General features: G+C 41.4%; 1 long non-coding RNA gene across 1 annotated transcript in view; it reads left to right on the forward strand.

The window, feature by feature from the left end:
• The window catches only part of LOC112542685 (uncharacterized), a 158,502-nt gene that overhangs the window by 68,625 nt on the left and 73,883 nt on the right, over positions 1–15,994 (forward strand). The window contains exon 7 of the long non-coding RNA XR_015797682.1: positions 2,017–2,084. This is a non-coding gene — a long non-coding RNA (uncharacterized LOC112542685). The remainder of the gene's footprint in view (positions 1–2,016; positions 2,085–15,994) is intronic.

Consider the following 15,994-nt stretch of genomic DNA (forward strand, 5'->3'; position numbering starts at 1 on the left):
CCCTGAACAAAGCTGATATCTCATTCTTGATTTTTTTAGCGCATCCTCATTTTGTTTACAGTCTTGTCTATGCTCACTACTGACTTTGTCATTAGAGGGAATGATGCATACAAGAAGAGGCCATATAACAGGAAACATCAAGATTTTTTGCTAGCCCAAGGTTGCATGGCTCTGTTTTTTTCCAGAGATTATCCCTTTCCAGCCGTAGCAGCTATACATCAGTAACACTGATCCCTAACTTACAGGATGCATATTTGACTTGTAAATGTGTAACTATAAAAGGAAACAATTATAAAACCATGTTTTAAAAACATTGCTCGTAGGAAGGGAAACCCACATGAACTTCAAAGCCCCAGTTCTTGCTATCCTTTTCTCCTTTGCTTTGTGAATTCCTACTTAGACATAAAAGACTTTGTCTTTTAGGTGGATATTTGGAAAGAACAGCTAATGCTGAAAAGAGTCTTTTGTTCCTGCTGGGGATTGGTAGGGAAAATCAGTCCTGAATTGGTAATTCCCTTTCTCTGCCATTCACTACAAAGAATGCTTTGTGATCCAGCCTAGCAAATGAATGGGCAAAGCATAAACAAACAAATGGAGCACCCTGGCATTTTAAAGGCAGGATTTTAAATGTTTTGAATGGCCATAGCCCCCACCTCCTTTGGTTAGCTAAAATGCTTTTTTCAAAAAGTATGAAACTTAGTTAATAATCAAAGCAGTATGCCAGGCAAAAGTAGGTTTACAAATTTACTGGGGCTGCTACTTCATAAGGATCCAAATAATCAGAAGGTACAAAGTGTTTTTTTCCATCCCTTGATGAGGAGATGCAACACTCAATCTGTAATATATCATGACACTTGATTTATAAATACATAGATACATGTCAAGCAACCACTACTTGTTCTTACTGCAGCATCAATTGTCTCAAAGCAACAACATAATTTTCATTTATGGGTCAAAAGACAAGAGGGCATCTCCTCCTCGGTCCGCGTATTGCAGATGACTGAACTTTCTTCAATCCTGGCAATAGAACAGTGGTCTCCATCGTATCAGAGGCAGGAGGGAGCTCAGGACATATGTGGCATCCATAGGGCTGGCTTTCAACAGAACAACCAAGATTCTCAGAAGGAGAGATAGGAGACTTCCATCTCTGCCCTCTACTACCAGTACAGTATCTGCTGCCTGAAGCAATTGCCTCCTCCCGCTTAGGAGTCGGGCTGACACTGCAAAAAAAGTTGCTCCTCAGCCTGCCATATTGGCGCTTCTTTGCAACTTTCCTCCACCACTCTCAATTGTCATTCCCTTTTGTGTATAATTATACAGCAAGTACAAATTGTTAGTCTTAGCTCCCCATACCCAGGAGGTGGGATGTGACAATTCCAGTGTCTTAATAAGTACCCAACATTTATCAAGGCCATTCATTATTCAGAATCTTATTTCCCATAATCAAGTGCCAAGCTATAGAAGAGTCTGGAGACAGAGTGTTGTTCTGCATATTGAAAGGGCTTGTACTGTTCACACAGTGGCTTTGATGGACTGCGTGTTAAATAGTAAATGTCTTTGATTTCATGGAAAATCAGTTGTAAAGACCAGTTCACATGACCTCTGCCATGCAGTAATACACATGTGAGGTTTTTTTTCCTGAAACTGACTTGAGTAGTAAAGAGATGGTCTGATTGTTGCTCCCACATGCTCAGTTTCCTGATAAACATATGGAAAAGTCTGCCACTATTTTAATTCCCCACTTTGTGAAGCTTTAGATGGAAGAAGCTGGGAAACAAATAAGGCTTTGCAACATACCCAGCTTCCAAATCATAGTAACCCTGGATTATTAAGAGCTTATAGATTATGAAAAAGAAGAATTGTTAACCTTTGGAATAGTTTGTTTATTTATTTATTTATTTATTTATTTATGAATTCATCAAGCTCATACTATAATCTCTGCTTTTAAGCCCTTTCTTTTTGAAGCATGTGTGTCCCCAGGCCAGCGTGACCCCTGCTCCCTTTTGTTTTCTGCAGCCCTTGGATTTCCCTTTGACCACCATTGCTGAAAACTGATGGCAAAACTGGACAGGAAACTCAAAAAAGTATGTCGTATGAACTTTAAAACTGGCACTTTATAGCATATAGCTCTACTCACTGCGACCTTTCACCTCCCAAATGTTAGATATATTAGAATTACACTTTCGGTTAAGATGGCGGAGAGAGAAGGAGCCACATTCGGGCTGTCCTCTGGCTTGGGCGTGTTTGTATGATGTTTCTTCATTTTGGAGGCGCTTGCCTGGATGGAAGCGGTTCAGGCTGTTCAGGCTGGAGGCTCAGGAGTGGGTTGGACTGGACTGGAGAGCGGCATGCTGGAGGACAGCAGTGTTGGTGGCTTTGCTCCACTCTTCGCTTTGCTTCATTTGGTGGCTTTGCTGTGCTTGTCGTTTTGCCACGTTTGGTGGCGTTTTGCAATATTTTGCTGGCTGTGCCTGCCAAGCCACTTTTGGTTGGTTGCACTGTGCTGTCCTGTTGGGCAGTGGTCTTTTGGACTGGGGGCTGGCTTTGGACTGGTTTTTGGAGGATTGAAAACTGCTGCTGCTGAGGACTGGCCTGCTGCCAGATGCTAAGGGTGGGTTGAGTGGCGGGCTGCTGCAGGATGCTGTGGGGTGCTGCTGCCAGATGCTGCTGCTGGACACTGACGGTAGAGTGGCAGGCTACTGTGGACCCCCTTCGCCAGGGAGACCACTTCGCCTGCTCTCTGAGTAGCCCTGAGAAGGCAGAAAGGAAGAAGGAAGGAAGAAATGTGGCTCCATCTGCTTTCTTTCTTAAGTGCCTTGTGACTGGACTGTTTCCTCCTCTGGGTGAGAGTCAGGGGAGGAATTTGGTGGGTGAATCTGGGGAGCCCTCTTCCAGCAGGTGGGAGCTGCAGGGAGGGAGCCTGTGTGTATGTTTGAATGTGTTGTATAGTGTGTGTGTGTGTTTTATAGTGTGTGGGGAGGTGGCAGCTGGGTATCCTGTTGGCACTGAGAGCTCATGAAGCTAAAGTGCTTCAAGGTGCCTGGATTCCCCTTCCAGGGGTGGCTGAGGAGGACACTGGGAGGTTACCAGCCTTGGGTCTTAGGGGGCTTGGTTCTGGGGTTGGGCTACCATTGGGGAGGAGGAGGCGGGCCAGAACATCATGGTGGTGTTGGGCATGGGGAGATGTAGTGGGAGACAGGGAGTGGACTGCCCTTGGGGAACATAGAGTTGTTGTCCTTCTTGATCTCAGCCCAATGCCCTGTCAGCAGACCTTCAGTGGCCCTGGCCTCCGACTGTTGCTACTGAACTCCAGGCCGACCTGCAATAAGGCTTCCTTCATTCATGATCTAATCATTGATGAGAGGGCCAACCTGGCATATATCACCAAGACGTGGCTGGGTCCAGAAGGGGGGGTTGCCTTTTTGGAAATATGCTTGGCTGGGTTTCGAATGTGGCATCAGCCAAGACTCAGAGGTAGAGGTGTGGTGATTGTCATCTGGGAATCCCTTATGGCTCCTTCCTTTCTGACTATTGAAATAGACTCAAATCATAAACTTTAGCTGACCTATCTTTGAAAATATGAGTTTGCCCCAATTATAAATTTAGGATAGATCCCCTAATTTTAAGAAATACCCCCTTCCCCAAAATGTTCAACCGACAGGTTCTGAATTGTTTCTCAATCCATGAATTAACTCCTTTCAGTTTGTTCTTTTACTCTGGCACTATTATATCCATGGCCAATTAAGACTCAAATTAAATCCAACAGGAGAAAGAAGTTTGAGAAAAGAAATGTAGGGAGAGGGTCACAGAATGGATGGGATTTTCCATCCCGCAGTCATGAGAAGTTCACTGGGGCAATCAAAGCATAAGAAAAAACAAACTTAATTCCTAATTATAATGGTTATCATCTAGTGTGGCTAAAACATGACAGCTCTTGTAGATAAATGTTATCCTAACACTTTTTCCAACAGTGAATTGTGTATTGGTTGATATAAGTTGCTTTGTCACAAAATATTAATCTCCCCAAAGTGCTGTCTACCCATGTAGTCTACATATTGGGGCTCTGGCAAGGAAGCCCTAATTCCAAGGTGGCTTTATATCTACTGCCTGCTGTTGGATAGAATATTGTTTTCCTACAGCTGTTTTCCCTAGACAGTGGAGAGTCTTGAGCAGCCCTTAATTCATGGCTGAACATTTTTATGCCCTGGGGAATTATATATCTATCTATTTAATTTTGACCTCCGAGGACTGTAGAGGGTATGCCCACTAGTGCAGTGGGTACTAATCTGAAACATTTCAGCCTTTTAAAAAGACTTGAGGTTTCTTTTTAGCATCAACTTCCACACTAAGCCTTATTTTCTACCTTTTTAAAATGCAAATTAAACAGAAAATCTTGCCACCCAAAATTGGTAATTTTCCAATTTGAGGATTTACCCCTTCCTTAAATGTTGCCCACCTAAGCCTTAAAGAGTCATTTCCCTTCAGAGGGGAAACCATCAGAATCATTTAATATCTTTATAATAATGATCTTACCTTCTTGAAAGGTGATTTGTATTGATTAAGTGTACCGCTTATAACAAGCATCCAGGCTAGTTGTTCTAGAGTCATGACAACTTTAGTCCAATTTCTGGAGTTCAAAACTTAAAGTGTTGATTTCCCAACTCTCTTGGCCCGTACTTTCTTCATGTCTTGGCCTGGGCACATCAGTCCCAACCTTCTTGTGTGATGGAACATGGCATAGACCAAGGTGGTGTACATAGCACATGGAAGTGTCTGCTGCCCTCCAGCAGAGGCCAAATCATGTCAAGCACCTGCAAACACATGGCTATTTGGGGTCCCGTTTCCAAACCCCATAATATGGAACTAGCTGTTCATTACCTGTTTGCAACCAGTGTGTTACAATCTAGGGATGAAGAGAGTAAGGTTGCAGCTGAGAGCCTTGCCTTAGATCTACACGTCAGATTCTTATGCACACTTAGATTATAGGCAGATTAGCTCTGAACACCTGCATGCACACACACAGAACAATTGGAAGCAGACAGACCTATAGGTATCCTATTTACAGGCTTCTTGAGTCTCTTCTAGTAGCAAATATACTGAGAATTGAGGCTGCAACCACAAGCAGAGGTTCAATCTGTACACATATATTGGAGAATCATCTGGAGAAAACACACAAGCACCATCTAGTGGAAATTAAAAGATGCTGAAGATGCTCTTCCTTTCTACATGGTACTGTAGCCCTTTATGTAGAGAGGTGGGGAGCAGACAAACAGTTGCAAGTGTCAGAAGGCAATTGCTGGATATACAAAGGAATAGGAAAACTGAATTAATTCATTCACATCTGCTCCTTTAAACTCTCAGGGACAGGGTTTAAAAAAAAATACTGTACAGTCTCCCCTGTAGCCTCAATCTGTCAAACTATTTGTAACAGCTAACTAAAGAGAGGAGCAGCAATTTATCTCTTTTTACAGTTTCTCTCTCCAACAGGCGAGCCTGGAATGGAGACTTTTGCACCTGCAGACATTTTCCTTTACAATAGCTAGTTCCCTTGCTTTCTACCTGGCATTCCTGTTTGATGGAATGGTTTGATCCTCTGCCTGGGAAGCGAGCTGTTTTAAGGCCAGCCCTCTTTGTAGGATTACTGAAGTTTTACAGGCCTGAATAGAAAAGTCCAGCAACAGGGTTTTTTTTTTTTTTTTGGTCTTTTGTTTTCTGTAGGTTATCAGTTGAATTCATTGTCTTACTGGTTTGTCCCCCTGCACCCCCCCAGCCTTTTAGCTTATCAGGCATTGAATCTGAAAATACTTCCTGTTGGTGAGGCTTACTCGCTTACTCTCAAGGAGGCTGGTGTTGTCACTGCCAACACTCCCTACCAGCTTCCCACAAGCAGAATCAGTGGGGAAGACGGCAGGAAGTTGCAAGTCCAAGGCCAGCAGGCATGTAAGTGGCTGCTGCCAGGTGGGGGAGGGAGTGAGGGGGTGTGTGAGAGTTGCAGCGAGGGTCAAGGAGGGTGTGGGGAGAGAGGGAGGGAGGAAGGAAGGAGGAGGGAGGGAAGGAAGGAAGGAAGGAAGAGAAAGGGAGGGAAGGAGGGAAGGGAGGGAGAGGGAAGGAAGGAGGAGGAGGGAGGAAGGAAGCAAGGGAGGGAGGGAGAAAGGAAGGAACAGAGGGAAGGGATGAAGGAAAGAAGGAACAGGGAGGAAGGGAGGGAGGAGGAAGGAACAGGGAGGGAGGGAGAGAAGAGGAAGGAAGGAAGGAAGGAAGGAAGGAAGGAAGGAAGGAAGGAAGGAAGGAAGGAAGGAAGGAAGGAAGGAAGGAAGGTTGGTTGGTTGGTTGGTTGGTTGGTTGGTTGGTTGGTTTCCAATGCTCCCTGCCAGCTTCCCACAAGGAAAGTTAATGGGGAAGCTGGCAGGAAGTTGGAAATTGCTCCCACTCCTACTGCTTTTTTGCCCACCAATGGTCATTCTGTTTCTCTGTTTAGGTAAGGAAATATCTCTGAAACGTGAATCCAACGGGTCATGGGTTGTCTAGTTGTTCTATATAGACAAGGTAGTGCAAAGAGGAAAGAACTGTTACTTTTTTCATTCATTGCTCTTTTAATATTTCCATTTGTTGCATAGTCCATTTTTAAACATTGTATTTGTTCATGATCAGGTAATTTGTTTTTCTGTTGATTTCAAAGAGTTACTTGATCAGTCTCCTGTTGTCTGTGCTTTCTAACCTAAAGACATGATAATATGAACTCCCTCCCTGTACATGCTCCAGTCTGAAATTTTTTAAAATTAATTTTTAATTGCTTCTAAAATAATAAGAAATGGAAAAGAAACAAAACACAAAGATAATTGTGATGGAAATATATAAATTGTCAAAGGGAAAAAAACACTTAAAACTGCTTTAACAAAAAAGGGAAAAAATACAACAAAGAAAAAAAGAAAAACCATGGTACGATATATCATTATAACAGTAAACAGCTACAATTCTATATATACTTATGCAAATATTACTCAAGTTCGTATATATTTCTAATACACTTATATAACCACCATGTTTTTTTAACTTACTGTATTTTCTATAAATGAGTCCTATATTTCCTTATATTTATCCATACAAAGTCTATGTCTGTAGGCAACCTGTTCATAGTGCAATTCGGTTTTCAATCCATTGAATAAATGGGGCCATAAATGTATCTTTCCAATGTTTCAATATCAGATTTTTGGCCATAGTAAGGGCATGGAGAATCCATTTACCTTGTCCGGTTGTCAAATTCCAGTCTGAAAATCTTTCTGTGACCCTGTAGGCTTTTAAATATAGCCTTACCTTTCACTCCAAAAACTTCCATTGCTGTTTCCTTTCTGCCTTCCCTGTGTGATCTTTCAGTGACTTTTATGCACAAGGTTTCCTCAATTTATTACTGTACACTCCAAAATCTGTTGGATTTTAACTCCAGTATGTGCTAATTAGAGAAATGGGAATTGAAGTCTAACATCTCTGGAAGGTACCAGATTAGAGAAAGCTTGTACAGATTATGATTTCATATAAAATAGCTTATTTTTGTGTATTCACACTGATATTTGAAATTAAAATGTAAAAGTACTGGTTATGTTTTTAATTTATAAAATTAGAAAAATGAACATGGTTCAGATAGATGTTACTTACTCAGTGATAAATTTTGGGAGCTGTTGGACAACACTTCTATATTACCATCTTTTCTACCCACTTACCAATGTCTCAGAAGCATTTGGGACCCAGCTCCTTCCCCATTTGGATAGATTTCATGTCTACCAGATACGTAACATAGAGGGGGGGAGGAGAACAGAACTAAGAGGCCACCAATGGGGAACAACCTTTCCACAAACTTTGCAGAGCTGAAGTGCTTCATGAGCAAATATCAGATTTTTGATGCAATTTCATATGCATTACAGTGAAGCTAGCAATAAATTAACAGTTCCCAGCTGAGCCAACACTGTGAGATTAGGCAGGCCCTGAGCTGTTTCTGAATTCTGCAAAGACCTCATGTAGAAGTGCCCTGAATACATATCTGCTTTCCCTGATTGTACTCTCATCACTGAGCTCAAAATAACTTGTCCTCCTAATCTTAGCACATCTGACCCTTGCAAAGATAGTCTACTTTGAGTCAACCTCGACCCCTAGTGATTACATGGAGATGTCCATGTTGTTCTTTTGGCAATGATATGGAAATGACTTGCCTTCTTTCAGTTTTTTTCAAGTTCCCATTCTAACCAACACTCATGGGATGTTATGGTGGTCTCTTATTCCGGTACTAACCAGGTCTGATCCTGATTAGCTTTTTCAAGATCAGTTAAGGTTAGCTAGGAGCTGCCATCTGTAAAATGTGTTGCTAAATATTGCCTACATTTATTGCAGTGCAGACATATTTGAAATCAAAAGCGTGGAAAGGGCTTGGTTAAGTTTGTTAATAACTCCTCTCCAGAAATTACACATCACAATTAGTATTGCTTGCTGGTATCAGAAATAAAAGTCAGCATGTTGTCATTTGGTTTAGTTCTTACTCCCTTGCCCTAAATCAATACTGTGCCTCTCATGGTTCAAAACAGAGCAATGATCTTGCAAAAAGGGAGGGTTGTTTTTGTGCTTGAGATTTACAGCTTTCTTTCATCTAGTTTTCCCACTGGTCCACAACAGATATTTTTCAGCCACCACAGAAAGGGTAACCTCATGTAAAAGCTCTACAAGCTTTCCCCAAATTAGGATACAGGAGTGTCAGAGCATTCCATAGCCAATGGTTGATTCCTTGAAATGGTGCAGAGTACAAGAAGGAGCCAAACAGCTGGGTGCTGTTTAAAAAACTTGGAAATTTCTTGGGGCTTCCAGGACACATAATATATTGATAGCAACAACTCAGATGGAATGTTGGTTCCTCTGTAGCCAATGTGGGACCATCCATACACAAAATGGGGGAACTGGCAAGCTCAGAGGAACCCCAGATTTTGCAGAACCAACCATTTTTATAAGCACAGCTCAGTGATGAGGGAGTATATTCAGTTGTTCTGTAATGTTTCTTGGACAGAGTGGAATGGAGGGTCTTAGCAGAGTCCTCTCTGCTGTGACATTTTGTGGCAGATCCCACTCTAAGAATTGCTTCTATATACATGCAAGACCTTTGAATGAGCCATTTTGCTGGCTAAATGTTTGAAGAAACATACATACAGAAGTGGACTGTCCTTTGGATAAGGTCCACAGTGGGCAGATACAAAGTGGATGGGAGACCAGGATTTTTTTCCCCCTGTTTTCTTGGCAGGAGGATGGGGATATTTATTTATAGATTGTATTAAACCTACTTTAAGGCTTGTGCTATGTCTCTGTGTTACTGACCTCAAAATGTAGAAACCCATCCTGCTAGCTTTGGATAATTCTGCCACAAGAATTCACTGATGTACTGAGAGTAGGTTCCAGACCCTGGGGAAAAAAGTGGGTGTTGGAGATGCATATGCCTCTGGATCTGCAGGTTGCCCATCCCTGGTTTAGCGCAACCCAGAGGAATTAAAGAAACAGTAGAACTTTTTAAATAGAAACAACACCATCCAAATCAATCACAAAAAGACCTGTCTTGCCTTTCGTCTTAAGGCCCAAAGTGGTTTTATGACGATCAAAGGGAAGAAGCTGCAAGCAATCGAACCATAAATACCGAGCAAAACTAAAGATGAAAGCATCTTAATGTAACATGAGACTTCTGATTGAGTGACATTAAAATAAGGTGGGGAGATTATGACTCCTTAGAAGTCATTGTGCTGCAATTCCTGTCATTGGCCATAGTGGCTGGGACTGAAAACATCTGAAGGTCCCCAAGTGTTCCTTGTGTGGCTCCGTGTGCCCTAGGACTTCAGATTGTATACCTCTGGTAAAAATAAATTAAAATTAAAATATGCTTGCAACAAAAAAGTGCACATAATATAAAGTAGGCATCTGGTCACAGCTGAGGAGCCATGACTGATAAGGAGCAGTCTGAAGATGGCCAGGTTTCTGCAGCAAAAGGTATGTTGTACAGCTGACTGTTTTGAATTCCACCTGCAACAAATGCAAAAACATGCAGTTTTCTCCACATACTCAACTTGCACTCTTCTGCACTGCACTACTGTGTATACCAGGCCCAAGTAAAGTAGAGAGTAGCATGAGAGCAAAAAGAAGCTGATGACATGAGAGCTGGATGCCGGAGTTAGCTCTAGGGACATGCAGATTGATCTAAATCAAAAGGGGCTGGCAACCTTTGTGTCGTCATGCAATCTTACATGATGGCCCAAACATGAAAGAGCAGAAACAAAGCAAACAGTGTCCCCCGCCCCCAAATCTCACTGAATTTTACTCTACTGAGTGATAACCAGCATCTTTTGTAATGTTCTTGCTCATTCTAGTTTTTGCCCAAGGGGGGCTCCAGAGCTCTGTCAGCTAAATTCCCCCAGTCATTGGGTTGGTATATTCTTCACAGTCACATATCACAGTTAATATCACTGCACTGAGATGGGAGAAGTAAGAGAAGGAACAAAGGTGGGATTGTTCCCTTGGTTGGAAGTCCCACATTTTGTTTGCTTGTTACTTTTTTAGATTTATGTTCTGCCTTTTCTCTAGGAGTCAGGTAGCATACATTGTACTTCCTTCACCATTTTTCCCCACAACAATTTAGCAAAGTTGTGTAAGAGATAGTAACTGATTCAAAGGTTGCCCAAAATAGTTTTCATGGCTGAGAGTGGACTTGAACCTAGGACTTTGCAGACCAGATCCAACACTTTAATTTCAATGCCACCCTGGCTTTTCTGTAATACCTAGATCCAGAGAAAGAATCATGTGGCAGGGTAAGAAGAAAACAGATAAATCTGGCAGCCTTATTTTCTCCAGAGGCAATGAACCACTTTTTCTAGCTACTTTGAAGGATCCTTTCTTAGTGCCTGGGTTCAAGGTGATTACTCTTTCTATGTGGATTATACAGTCAGCCAAAATTAAAATCTTTCCACTAGATGGTGGTATTTGGATGCACACAAAACTCTGGCTAAGACATCCGCTTTCTTTATTGGCATCTTGCTTTCTTAGCCTTACAACATGGTTGCTAATATAATAGTTGTCTAAGTTATAACATTACAACCAGAGTAACTTAAAAATAAAATGACAAAAAAGCTATCGAAATAACACATAATTAAAATAATATTCCAAGGCGCACACATAAAATTATATCAATATAAACAATATTTAGATTTACCCCACTTGAAGCAATCATTTATGTTCCACCATAGCCAGTGTACAGAACCAAGCTACACTACCTGAGATCTCCACTTCCTGGTCAGCTAATAGAGGATTGAGGTGGTCATCCTCAGTCTTGCCTAAACTTTGGGTTATGGTTAGGGGAAAATATATAACCTGAATATTTCTATAAAAGAGGTAGCACAGCAGGATATGACTCAGTATTTTGATGTCCCTATCACCACGTGGATAGAGATGTTTCTCTTTTGGAATCTCTGTCTTTAGAAATGTTGCAGAACCTGCCTTCCCAAAAAAGAGATGGAAGAGCATTACAGCAGATCAATGTATGGCATTTTTGGATGCAATATTAAAGAAAGAAAGGTCAGATGCAACACCTTGAGGCATGACCACATGGAGGCAATCAGAAAAGTCAACATGATGGCCATAACCATTTGGTCAAAGCCCCACCCCTTTTTACATGCATCACAATCCATGTAAAAAGGGGACAGGGCTTTGATCACATGATTATGGCTGCCATCTTGACTTTTTTGACCCCCCCATAGCAGATCTGGTCTCATTGGGATAAAGTAAGATGAAATCTGGCTGAAACCATTTAGGAGTCAATATCTTTGGTACATTGCTTAAAGAATGATTTGGCCTGTGAAAACCCGTTGAGATCAGTTCATTAGGTCAATGTCCACAATAACCTAGGGTACAACTAAACGATTTCTACCAAGAAGGCTGAAATGTATTTGAAGAGTCAGAGAATCCAAACTACTTGGGTTGAAAGTTAATATGAATCAATCGCTAACTTATGTTATCTGCATTCAAGTTTTAATTGATGCCATTCTAGCCTCAGCCAAAAGAATTGGGTTTGGAATGCATCATAGAACCAGAAGTATCTTCTTTAGAAATCCTGACTGAACAGCTTCTAACAGCTAATGCAATATTATTATATTATTATGCCCTTCCCCCTGCAGAGTGCTCCAGTCTTTCCAATAAAGTAATGGTAAGTGGTGGAGATTGTTCTATACTGCCAGTTGCGCACGCGCGCACACACACACACACACACACACACACACACACACAAACCCCAGTTTCTGATGCAAACTTAAGGTATTTATTGCAGTTGTAAATCCTTAACTTGCAAGCTGGGAGCTTTTGGCTTTGAGAATGAAAACTTGAAAGCTTACTTTTCAGATAGTCCAAAGAGACAGAATGCCAGTTCAGAAATGATCCAAGAGAATGGTCAGGTTCTAGTCCAAAGTTCACCTAGGTAATCCGAGGAATTCAAAGCAGCATACCAATCAGGTCATAAGAGGTAGAGGGTAGAATATTGATTGCCACAAAGATTTAGTGAAGCTGCAGTGTCCTTAATATAGCCCTTACTACCAGCATGACTAATTTCCTGAGTCATGCTTCTTTTTTTTAGGTAGCTAGCAGAATGGTATATACAGTCCATCTTCCCTTAAGCTCTCAGAGCAGAGAGAGAGATAGGTGTTACATTATGTCATGCCCCTAGGTAGGGGTTTGATAGGCCCTCTCTATTTTTACGCAGTATGTATCCTGTGTGGTGGTTTCAGTTACATCGACCCCCAGGAGGCACCATGTGGCTGGTTCCTTTTGAGTGGCTAGCATGACTTCCTTTGCTCTTCTTAATTTACCTTCCAAGCTTTTTCTTATATCAATATTGATTTGATCTTACATGGTTTTCTGCTTATTTCCAACAAGTTTGATCCTATTTTATCTTTACAAAGAGATCAGAGTTGTCAGTAGCATTACAAATCAACTATCCAATCAAATAACCATATTTCAGAAAAAAGAAAGACAGAAAGCAGCACATAACTAAATCATATAATGAACTCATCAGTGACTAAAGCCAGCTGTCAAATCAATATTTCCTATACAGTAGAGCTAAAGTCATTAATTGACCATCTTGCCCAGAAGCTGGACCAGAGTTTTTAAAAGGGCCAAACTACACATCCTCCACAGTTAAATGATGTGTGTGTGTGTGTGTGTGTGTATAACTTCTTTCATAACAGTGCATTTTTTACACTTTTTATTCAAGAACCAATTGCAAAATTCAGAAGTATGTGAATATCGACTAATAATCACATTCCAGTTTATTTGTAGGGTTGGGAAATGTGACATTTATTTATTTAAAAGACTTTTATAGGACCCATATTATGGACCACAATCCTGGGCGGCTCACAAGACAAGAAAAACAATAAAAAACAACCATAATAAAAAAAAACTCATGGTCTTCAAGGGCAGCTCCATGTAGAGTGAGTTGCAGTAATCCAGTGGGAAGTGACCAGGGTGTGAATGACTGTAAGGCTTCACAGTCTAGGAAAGGCCGCAATAGGTGCAGAAAATGAATATGTGCAAAGGTTCCCCTAGCAATGGCTGCCACCTGCTCCTTGAGCAGGAGTCATGAGTCAGGAGAACCCCTAAGTTACGCACCAGCTCTGTTAAAGGAGAGTGCTACCCTGGCAAGAGTCAGAGATGACACTTCACCAGACCCAGGGCCCAAAAACCCAGAGCCACTTTGTCTTGCTCAGGTTGAATCAAAGCTGGTTTTTCTCCATCCAGATCTTACAGCCCCAGCCATTGGGCCAGTACTGGGATAGCATCACTTGGCCAACCTGGGGTGGAGATGTATAACTGGTATCATCAGCATATTGACGATACTGTGCCCTGTGCTGCCTTTCCCCGTGGTCTTGTGTAGATATTAAAGAGTAGCAGTGAAAGACCTGAGCAATGAGGTACCCCACACCTCAGGGGCCTAGGGCTTGATCTATCTCCCCTCCTTCAATATTCAGGGAGAAAGATGGGGAGGTGATCTGGAGGTTAACAGAAATTGATAGAACTTGAAACACACCATAATTAAGAAAGCATTCAAAAAAGTCACATGATTTCCTTAAAACTGCTTTCTTTTTAAATCTGTGGTTAACATTTCAAGAGTGAGTCATGCCTTTTCCCTTGGAGGAGATGGGTTTTTCCCTAGACAGCATTTGGTTTCCTATTGCAGCCTGTCTTGTTTCTCAGGCTTTTCTATTGTGGCTGAATTTCGACACTGATGTACCCAGAGGAAAAGGGAGGAATTTAACACTGTCAGGCTGATATTAACTCTGTCAGCAAGGTCATGGACCCTTTTCACCGACACATACATGAAATGCTGCTCTGTGTTGCCGGGGAAAAAAATGAAAAGCTATATTATGACATGTGGCTTGAATGCCTTTTTGTTGTGACATTTTGGCCCTATGTTTTTCAGGGGAAACATAAAAGAGGAAAGCTATTTATTGTGATGACTTATTTCTTTTCTCTGTTGTAAAAGACCCACATTTTAAAAACAGTCATAAGGGGCTAATAAATTTTCTCTTGTTAGCCATTAGATTAGAAGCAACAACACACTGGAAGTACGTGGCAGATCTGTTGGAGTAAAGAGATGGACTTTGTTTGGATAATTCCCCTGTAGAAAAATAAACTCAGAATTCTAACTCAATAAAAGGACATAAGAACATAGAAAACCTGCTGGATTCAGCATTGTGTCTCACATAATACCCAGCTAGGTTCATTTGGAAGCTCACAAACATGGACAGGAGGGTGATAGTCCATTTCCACTGTTTATCCCTAGAACTGATATTAAAGGTCTACCCCCAGTGATTCTGGAGGCAACAATATAGCCATCAAGATTACCGGCTATTGAAAACGTAAACCTTATACATTTGTCCAGTCTTCTTTTAAGTCAACTAAAGTTGTGATCGTTATCACACCTACTGCAACAAATTCCATAGGTTAATTGTAGAAGGTAAATCAGACACTTTTATTGGGATAGGGTCCCCTTTAATCTTCATAGTATATGGACTCCACATTATCATGGACTCCAAAGCAACAGCTTGCTTTTTAGAAAGAGGACTTGCTGAACAGGCAATATTTATGCAATTTTCCAGATTATATTTATCTTTCAACTATGCTGCTGTGATACATTATCAGTGTTACGGCTACTATTTTATAATAATTCTTTTGGAGGAGGAGGAGGAGGAGGAGGAGCCACCTCCAAGCCTTCCCTTTCTTAATAGAGATCACCTTGCCACTGGAGGTCAGGATGAATCTATATTTATTTTGTACCTCTCCTTTCCTTCAGAGGCATCCAGTAGTGCTCCCTTCTATTTTTCCCTATATCAACAACCCTGTGAAATAGGGCAGGCTGAGAGAAAGTGACTGGCCCAGGGTCATCCAATGAGCTCCCATGGCTGAGGGTACACTAGAATTGGGTCTCCTTGCTTTTAGTCTAATCACTTTATGTTGAAATGAAACTTTCGACATAATGTTGGGGCAGAGGGAGGATATTTCAATCATCTTGAAGAGCAGCAGCATTAGCTAAAAGGGAAAAAAGCTCTTGCCAGTCTATAGACTACCTGTGCACCTATGGCTTGCCTCTTTGTTTAACTTAAGGTGACTCTGGGTGAACATTATTACAATTATTTGTGTTAGGCTTATCATGATGAGCCATACTGTGGTTCTTTAGCTTTAGTTTTGGTTTAGCCAGAATGCTAAGCCATAAGCAGAAGCTTACAATGGATGGTTTCACAGAATTTATAACTTAGCCAAATAGAGTTGAGCATGATGGGTGTACTCAGTCACTGTGTCTGTTTCCTGACATAGTGAAATGCTACAGTAAATGATCTCTAAGGCAAAGATCCATGGATAAAAAGAAGCAAGAACCTGTTTCTCTGGTTGTGTGAAGAAGAGTAGCAAAAAAGAGGAATGGAATTTCCAGCTA

Source organism: Python bivittatus, unplaced genomic scaffold (assembly GCF_059951505.1).
Source record: "Python bivittatus isolate LINGU-HERP-01145 unplaced genomic scaffold, Pbiv_v1 ctg000580_np1212, whole genome shotgun sequence".
NCBI lineage: Eukaryota > Metazoa > Chordata > Lepidosauria > Squamata > Pythonidae > Python > Python bivittatus.